This window comes from Ranitomeya variabilis, chromosome 4 (genome assembly GCF_051348905.1).
Source record: "Ranitomeya variabilis isolate aRanVar5 chromosome 4, aRanVar5.hap1, whole genome shotgun sequence".
Taxonomy (NCBI): domain Eukaryota; kingdom Metazoa; phylum Chordata; class Amphibia; order Anura; family Dendrobatidae; genus Ranitomeya; species Ranitomeya variabilis.
In genome coordinates this window covers 338,009,982-338,020,032 of record NC_135235.1, presented here as the reverse complement: position 1 = coordinate 338,020,032, position 10,051 = coordinate 338,009,982, and positions in this window count along the sequence as shown.

Genomic DNA, 10,051 nt, shown 5'->3' with positions numbered 1-10,051 from the left:
GACTATCCGATCTTGAAATACTAGTAAGAAATGTGGGTCTACTGACAGGGCCTGGATGTCGCTAACCCTTCTAGCTGAGGTTAGGGCTACCAGTAGGGCTACTTTATAAGTCAGGACATTTAGAGGTATGGTATCTAGTGGCTCAAACGGGGAGCCAGTTAAGGTCTCTAGTACTAAATTTAAATCCCTCGGAGGTAGACGGGGAATATGGACTGGATTACGTCGTTCACAAGACTTTATAAATCTGGAGACCCATCTATTGGCTGCTATATTGCATCCATATAGGGCTCCTAATGCTGAGACTTGAACTCTTAAGGTGTTTACCGATAATCCTAATTCTCTACCTTTTTGTAGGAACTCTAGAATAGGTATTACCGGAACTTGCTGTAACGCTCGCGCCGAGACTGGTTGGCGCGGGCGCCTGGGGGTGTGGCCCCACTGGACCACAGACCGAACTTCCCTGGAAGGGGCGTAACTAAGTAGCTTCCTAGGTGTTCACTGGAGCCTCTGATGGTGAGGACAGACTTGTGCAATAGGAAGCTACCAGGTACCACTCCAGGGTGGAGTCGGACTGTGGATGCTGATCCCACCAGGGACAAGACACAGGCAGGCAGGCACGGTTGTGGCACTGGCTGACAGGCGGGTTTGGCAGAGGCCCAGATGGGCGGACTGGCTTGACGGAGATACAGGCAGGCAGATGGGCGCGGCTGGCACTCAGGCAGACAGACAGACTGATACTCTGGTAGGCACTGGTATTCAGATGGTTGTATGGAAACAGGTAAGAAACTGTTCAGACTGGAGAACATAAAGAAACAGGTAGAGACCCGTACGGCAAGTTGCAGAATAAAGATAGAGCAAGAGTGGAAGCAAAGCAGAATCACAGGAGGTGGAGTAAGAGCAGGAGGTGGAGCTAAGAATAGAGAAGGAGAAGGCAGAGCTATGAGCAGAGAAGGAGAAGGCAGAGCAAAGAGTAGAGAAGGAGAAGGCAGAGCAGAGAGTAGAGAAGAAGAAGGCGGAGCCAAGGATGGAGCCGCAGGAGGCGGAGCCAAGAGCGGAGATGCTGGTGGCGGAGCCAAGAGCAGAGACGCTGGAGGCCGAGCCAAGAGCGGAGACGATGGAGGCGTAGCCAAGAGCGGAGATGCTGGAGGCGGAGACAAGAGCGGAGACGCTGGAGGCGGAGCCAAGAGCGGAGATGCTGGAGGCGGAGCCAAGAGTGGAGACGCTGGAGGCGGAACCAAGAGCCAGAACTGAAGGAGGTAACGCCAAGAGCAAAAGAGTGCAGAACCACAGGCTGTGGCGAGGAAAGCTGAGAAGCACAGAACCACAGGTTGTGGCAGAAAAGAGCAGAGAGATGCAGAACCACTGATAGTGGCAAGCAGAGCAGAGAGATAAGGCGGAGGTACACACAGCAGAGTGGGAAATGACAAAGAAGGAACAGGAACGGACATAGACCAGAGTTCAGACAGGAACGGACACGGATACACAAACAGAACACAGATGAAGGCCTGCAGTATTGCAGCCCTCTGAGACAGGAAACAGACACGACCTGGCAGCTCAGTAGCAAATGCTAACTGAGGGGAATAGTTTGCTCAGGCATCCCCCAATGGGTGAAGATGCTTTAAGTATCAGAGGCCTCAAGGCTATTGGCCAGGAACACCCAAGGGGGGTGCACACAGTCTCAATAAGAATCCGGAGTGGCTGGCGCCGCCCCCCTCTGCACACAGCCAGGAAGTGTACACAGAGCAAGCCACCATGAAGCACATGGCATGGAGCCGGCAGGAGACAGATCTCACAGCATGGCACTGGGTGAGTGAGTTGATGTAACAGGCAGATGGGGAATGGAAGGCCATGCAGTGATGCCGGCAGGGTTGTTACACTTGCGGTACTGTATAAAAGTTTAAGAATTTATTCCATACCCTACTATATATTAGGGTGGTAGATCTTTTCCTACTTAGTAACAGGGTGTTTACTAGTTCTACTGAAAACCCCCTTGAACTTAATAATTGCCTCTCAAATTCCACGCCGTCAAGTGAAGCCCTTTTACTTGCGGGTGGAAAAAGGGGCCCTGGAACAGCAGTTCCTTGTCTGATGGAAGAATCCACGGGTCGCATAGACACATGCTCTGGAGACAAGAGAACCATGGTCTCTTTGGCCAAAAAGGTGCAATGAGGATCACCCTTGTTTGTTCCCTCCTGATTTTCCTGATCACTAGTGGAATCAGAGACATTGGAGGAAAGGCGTATGCCAGTCTGAACTTCCAAGGGTAGTGAAGGGAGTCCAACATGTCTGGATGATCCATGAAGTTCAGGGAAGCGAACCTTTTTACCTGTCTGTTGTCTCTTGTGGCAAACAGATCTATGGGTATACCCCATGCTCCTGTTATCATTTTGAATACGGTTCTGTTTAAGGTCCATTCCCCCTGGCGTAGCATGTTTCGACTGAGGTAGTCTGCTTTGGTGTTTTCTACACCTCTGATGTGTAGGGCTGTTAAGGATGCAAGATGAGACTCTGCTAGTTGGAAGATGTCTGCTGCTATGGTCATCAGACTTCTTGACCGTGTACCACCTTAACGGTTTATATATGCCACTGTGGTGGAATTGTCCAAAAAAACTCTTACATGGGCTCCTTGAATCTGTGGAAGAAAATGATTTAAGGCATATTCTACTGCTCTTAATTCTTTCCAATTGGAAGAACATGTTAATTCTGCCTGATCCCAGGTATCTTGGGCCAGATCATTCTCCATATGTGCACCCCACCCCATAGGGCTGGCGTCGGTGGTAATTATCTTAGAAGGGTCTATTATCCATGGTACACCCTTTGAAAGGTGTTCCATATCTAGCCACCAGGATAGGGATTCTATGACATCTCTGGAAAGAGTTAGTTTACTTTCCAGATGTCCTTTTTTCCCCTGGACTGACAATACTTCTTACTGTAATTGGCGGGTATGAAATTGCGCCCATGGCACAGTTGGAATACATGAGGATAATGATCCCAGTAAGGACATAGCCTTCCTTAGTGTCATGTGTGGGCTTTCCATTGCCTCTGACACCTTTGATTATATAGTCACTTTTTTTTAATGCGGTAGGAAGCTTTTCTGACTTACGGAGTCTAGCTGGATTCCTAGAAATATTTGAACGGTCTCTGGATTCAGCCTGGACTTTTTGAAGTTGACGATCCAACCCAACTCCTGTAGGGACGAGATCGTATTAGATAATCGCATCTCACATTGAGGTATAGAATATCCTACTACTAGAAAATCATCTAGGTAGGGTATTATCAAAGTGTCCCGTTGGCGTAGATGAGCCATCACTTCCAATATCAGTTTTGTAAAGATGCGAGGAGCCATAGAAAACCCAAATGGCATTGCTACGTATTGAAAGTGACGAACCTGTCCTGCCAGGATGACTGCTACCCTTAGGTACTGCTGGTGTTCGGCATGTATTGGAAGATGATAGTAGGCATCTTTTAGGTCTATCCCGGCCATGACACACCTAGGGAACAAAAGCTTGATGGCAGAACTAATGGATTCCATTTTAAAAGTATGGTTACGCAAAAAAGAATTTAATTTTTTGAGATTTATGATGGTTCTAAATGAACCATCTGGTTTACTGATCAAAAACAAAGGGGAATAGAACCCCTTCGCTTTTTGATCCTGGGGAACTTCTATCAAGACTTTTTTAGATAGGATCTCTGCTTCTAGAGCTTCTTGTTGTTCCTGTCCTTTTGGTGATGTTACTATAAAAGAATCCCAAGGGATTCTATCAAACTCTAATTTTAACCCGTATTGAATAATGTCCAGAATCCAATGGCTAGATGTTATTTGTTTCCATTTAGAAAAGAAAAATTTTAATCTGCCGCCTACTTCATGGTTAGCGGTACTTGCTACGCTTTGTATTATAGGATCCGCTAAACAGAGCACCTTTTTGTTTTGGATCCTTTGTCTCCCAGCGCTCCCTTTGAGTCTCAGACGGTTTGTTTCTGGTAAAGGGGTGTCTTCTGAAGGCTCTCCTGTAAGATGGAAGATATTGGTTAGGGAAGCCCTTCTTTCGCTCTCCCTCTTTATTTAAGAGTTCATCCAATGTTTTCCCAAAAAGGAACTCACCCTGGCAGGGGATCACACAAAGTTTTGCTTTTGCCTGTGCGTCCCCTTTCCAGTTTTTTAACCAGAGTGCTCGCCGGGCTGTGTTTACTAGGCCGGATGATCTGGCTGCTAGGCGTAGCGAATCCACAGAGGCGTCTGCCAGGAATGCTATCGCTTCTTTTATTAGAGGGATTTTCGGTAGGATTGACTCTCTCGAAGTTCTACCTCTAATTTGTTCCTCCAGCTGTTCCATCCACACTAGTAGCGACCTTGCGGTGCAGGTACTAGAGATAGCTGGCATGAATGCCCCTGTGTTAGCCTCCCATGTTCTTTTAAGTAAGGCTTCAGCTTTATGGTCTAACGGGTCAGTTAGGACCCCCGAATCTTCAACAGGCAAGACCGATTGTTTGGAAGTTGAAGCAACTGCAGCATCAACTTTTGGCACTTTTGACCAAGAATTCAGTTCCTCGTCACTGAAGGGATAGCGTCTCTTAGAGGATTATGGTAGAAATCCTCTTGTATTCTGCTTATCCCATTCTTTTTTAATTAGCTCTTTAATCATGGGTATGATGGGGAAGGATCTACGTTTTTTCTGTCCTAACCCCGCAAACATAATGTCTTGAGCCGACTTTCTTCCCTTCTCGTCTGGGCACCCCATCGTGCTTCTGACAGATTTTACTAGGTTGTCTACACTGCAGTTAGGTAGACAGAGCCCCCCTTCATTCTCGGATGAACTTGGCTGAGATTCAGATTCGTCTGAGGATCTATGTACAACGTCTGATTCTGAGCTTACTGGAGATTGGGACCTGCTTGGTTGGCGGATACTGGTATTACTTGTATGCGACAACCCCTGCATTTCTTCCCGGATTCTGGCTCTAACGTCAGACGGAGTCATTATATTCTCCTGCCGTAAGGTTAGCATGATGCATTCTGAGCATAACCTTTTGGTATAAGAATCCGGAAGGGGCTGTGTACATAAGGCACATTCCTTGTGCTTGGCCTTGTGCGTCTTTTTCTTAGTCTAGAGGAAGGGGATACAGGAGGAACATATATCAGCATATAGGAAGAGGCTCTTTTAAAAAACTCACCCAGTGAAGCTGACAGGTACCGGTTCTGGAGGCGGATTTTTTGACAAGTGATCTCTCTGTTTGGTGGTAGATCGTTTGTCCGGAGGCCGACCACCACTCTTAGTGCTGCTCCTGGCGCTTGTCTCCTTGCTGGGAGAACGCTGCTCTGTTGCAGGCAAGTGCGCTTCGTCAGCCGGTGAAGCCATACTCACACACACCGGCCGATGCTAGCGCTGCATTTTTAAATTTGGCGCCGAATCTCCTGCCTCCCCGGTCCCAACCCGGAAGTGCTCCAGCTACTTCCAGGTTAGACGCGCCGCTCCTCCTCACCATGCAGCGGCTGTGGATAAGAAGCCTGCCGCTGAGCGCGCACGTCCTCATGGAGCCGGGCGGACCAGCGGTGACCGGACCCGGACCATGGTGGCTGACCAGACGAGGGGGGAGGCTGCAAGCATGGGCTCCCCCGCCGCTGCTTCTGGAACCGCAGCCCCTGCCGTTCCCTCAGAGACCGATGCAGGTGGGTGCATGGCCCAGGGATCCTCTTCTGTAGGTAAGCAGGGATTCCTATAGGAACAGGAAACCTAAACTGAGGAGAAGAGGGGACCGCTTCCTTTTATTCTGTAGGTTTCCTGTTCCTATGGGCGGATCCCTCTCTCTCATGTGGGGTGCTGTCGTGGCGAAGGGTAAAAGTAGCCTTAAATGCTGCTGTCAAGTGACTTAAGTACCTAAATGGCTAAGGCTATGTGCGCACGTTGCAGATTTGCTTGAGGAAATTTCTGCATGGTTACTGCATCTCTTAGCAGAAAACGCAGTGGAAATTCTATACTTTTTTATGCGGATTTGATGCGTTTCTGTAAATCCAGAGCACTAAATAAAGATATATTAAAAATAAATAAATAAAGGAATTGTGATGTATTTACCTTATTCAACCTCTTCACGAGATACCCTCATTAATATTAACTAAAGACACACACACACCCATGTAGGAGCATTAACATAATTAACCTACATATGCTGTAAAGAAAACAACAACTAAGAAACCTGCGTGAAATGCAATATGTTTATTTTTAAAAAAATAAAAATAAAACCTGCATGGGCTGACGCATAATTTTCATAACCAGCAGAGGGAAAGCTGACAGCTGATGTTAATATTCTGGAAAGGAGCCAATAACCATAAAGGTTCCCAGGCTATTAATGTCAGCTCACAGCTGTTTGCTTAGCCTTTACTGGCTATTTTACAGGGGGGACACAAAAAATATTGACATGGGGTCCTCCTATAAAATCCAACCAGCAAAGGCTATTCAGACAGCTGTAGGCTGATATTAATAGCCTGCGAAAAGGCCATGAATATTGGCAGCCCCACAGGCTAAAAACCATCAGCTCTCAGCCGTCCCAGAAATGGCGCATCTTATAGATGTGCCAATTCTGGCACTTAGCCTCGCTCTTCCCACTTGCCCTGTAGCAGTGGGGTTCATATTTGTGCGGTTGATGTCACCGTTTTATTGTCAAGTACCATCAAGCCCACAGGTAAGTAATGGAGAGGCATCTATCAGACACCTCTCCTTTACAAAGCTGGCCTAATGTCACCTTACAATACAATGGTGACATTAACCCCTTATCACCCCATATGCCACCGCTTCCAGGGCAGTGAGAAGACAGAGGCTGAGTGCCAGAATCGGTGCATCTTACAGATGCACCTTTTCTGGGATGGCAATAACCATGGTCCCTCTCTAGGCTATAATATCTGTCCTCAGTCACTGGCTTTCTCTCTGTGGCACAGAAAATTGTGCAGGAGCCCACTCCAGTTTTCTCAGTGAAAACATTTTTATTAAATACATACAGGTCCCAAATTTTACACACACACACACTCACACACACTACTAACTGTATTAGTCACTGACCTATATAAGTCTAACCGTTCTGCAATGGTTTACTGTATGTAAACCATGTCTCCTATCCTGTTAGCTTCTGCAATGATTTGACAGAAGCCGAGAAATTAACTATCAGCTATTCTGCTGTCCGTGTATAATTATACACACATGCACACACACAGTACAGACCAAAAGTTTGGACCCACCTTCTCATTTAAAGATTTTTCTGTATTTTCATGACTATGAAAATTGTACATTCACACTGAAGACATCAAAACTATGTGGAATTATATACTTAACAAAAAAAGTGTGAAACAACTGAAATTATGCCTCATATTCTAGGTTCTTCTAAGTAGCCACCTTTTGCTTTGATGGCTGTGCAGCGCCCCAGAGTCCTGGTTGCTGCAGTAATGTCATTTTTCCACCAGGAGGAGTGATATTACGTCTGATGGCACTAAAGGAGTTCATCTATCCAGGTATCACGGCATCACAACACACTTCACACTCCAGACCACCAGGGGGAGTCATGCTCCTATCTAGTAGGGCACTCCTCACAGAAGGGTAAAACTGGTGGTTTGGATAGAAAGTTAGGGAGAAGCTGACTGGGCTTTGCCCAGGCAACACCTGTCAGGCAGACAGGGGGAGAGGAGGAACATCTGAGCTGCAGACAGAGGGTCCCTGTCAGGGGTGGGATCCTGGCAGAGGCCTAGCACGAGATAGAAAGCTACGGAGCTGTGCCTGCCCCACGTGCGGCAGTATCCTAAGAAAGTACACGAAGAGAAGTGTATTGTAGAGAGTGAGAAATGAAGTCACAGCACAAGGAGAAAACACCGGGAGGAGTTCTGCTCCGAGACAGGCAGCCTCCTTCTGAGGCGCGTAGCCGGCGGCTGGAACACCGAGGGAGTAATTGACTCTACCCATTACTTCAGAGACCGGCAGGACAGTCAATTCCAAGTTGGCTGCCCGACCTTAATACCTAAGAAGACACGGTGGCAACTTGTGGGGGTCGGGGCGTCTCTAGGGTCCCTATAAACAAGCCTCAGGCCATCCCAGTCAAACGGGTTTGTCCTATCCATACCATCTGGGGGACAGAGAGGAAGATATAACATCTAGAAGATCTACAAAAGTTGTGAGGACTATCCCGTGGTGCTCAGCAGGGAGGTACTACAACACACAGGCGCTAGTAGGAAGGCTACTGATTTCCACCCTGGTTAACCTGGTTAAGAGAACTCTGGATTTGCCTTCGGACCGGCCGGACTCTGCCTGCCCTGTGAACGGTACTCTGGACATTGAAGTCTTCAGTAAAAGGTAAAGAGACTGCAACCTTTGTGTCCTCGTTATTCATTGCGCCTTACATCGTCCACCATCACCACCTACACATCTGTGAGGCCCTGGGGACATACTTCACCTGTGGGAAGGTATACCATCTAGCTGCCATTCCATCATCCCAGTGGATCCTAAGCAGCGTCGGTCACCCTGACCGAACACCACAGGTGGCGTCACGAACACCAGACAAACTACACCTTTAATTGGACGCCCCTCGAAGGGCCACAGACCGGGTCAGGCCACCGTGACATCCCCAGAGCCGAGAAGGACCCGGTACCGAGTACCCCATTGCTCTTACTCTGGGGGGCGATCCAGCTGCTTTGCACACTCTTGGCATTCTCTTGATGAGATTCAAGAGGTAGTCACCGGGAATGGTCTTCCAACAATCTTGAAGGAGTTCCCGGAGATGCTTAGCACTTGTTGGCCCTTTTTGCCTTCACTCTGCGGTCCAGCTCACCCTAAACCATCTCGATTGGGTTCAGGTCTGGTGACTGTGGAGGCCAGGTCATCTGGCGTAGCACCCCATCACTCTCCTTCTTGGTCAAATAGCCCTTAAGGCTGAGTCACACATAACGATATCGTTAACGATATCGTTGCAACGTCACGCTTTTGGTGACATAGCAACGATCCCGCTAATGATTTCGTTATGTGTGACAGCGACCAACGATCAGGCCCCTGCTGGGAGATCGTTGGTCGATGGGAATGATCAGGACCAATTTTTGGTCGCTGATCACCCACTGTCATCGCTGGATCGGCGTGTGTGACGCCGATCCAGCGATGTGTTCACTTGTAACCAGGGTAAATATCGGGTTATTAAGCGCAGGGCCGCGCTTAGTAACCAGATATTTACCCTGGTTACCATTGTAAAAGTTAAAAAAAACAGTACATACTCACATTCTGATGTCTGTCACGTCCCCCGGCATCCACAGGGTTAAAACTGCTTTCGGCAAGAGCGCTGCTAATGCACGCGCTCCGGCCGAGAGCTTCCCTGCACTGACTGTGTCAGCGCCGGCCGTAAAGCAGAGCACAGCGGTGACGTCACCGCTGTTACTGCTTTCGCTGACACATTCAGTGCAGGGTAGCTCTCGGCAGCAGCGCGTGCAATAGCAGCACTCTTGCCGAAATCAGTTTTAACCCTGTGGACGCCGGCGGGGGACGTGACAGACATCAGAATGTGAGTATTGTAGGGATTTCACTCAGGTGCGATGGCTGACACTCAGGAGGCACGTTCTTTAAAAAGTTCACAGGGTTTATTACCTCATAAACCACATGGCAAAAAACAGCAAACAAATAGCCTTTAGTTCCGGAAAAGAAAAACAAAGTGTCCAGTCATTCAGGCTCAGACCTTGTGCCTTAACACACTCTGTAGGCTAGCACCTCCACACATCTCTTGTGTTAAGCATTTGCCTGTCTTATATAGAGCTAACCACACCCAGTAACCCATCACATGATTAGCCATGTGGTCTGACATCACAGGTCCTGGAACACACATATATACATGGTTATATACAACAAAGAAATACTCCGGGCTACATTACAGCAACAAGGCACTTATGTGGCACATACCTCCCGTCGACTACACACCCTTTAGCCATGCTACAGTATGTAGTTTTTTTTTTTTATACTTTGACAATGGTAACCAGGGTAAATATCGGGTTACTAAGCGCGGCCCTGCACTTAGTAACCCGATGTTTACCCTGGTTACC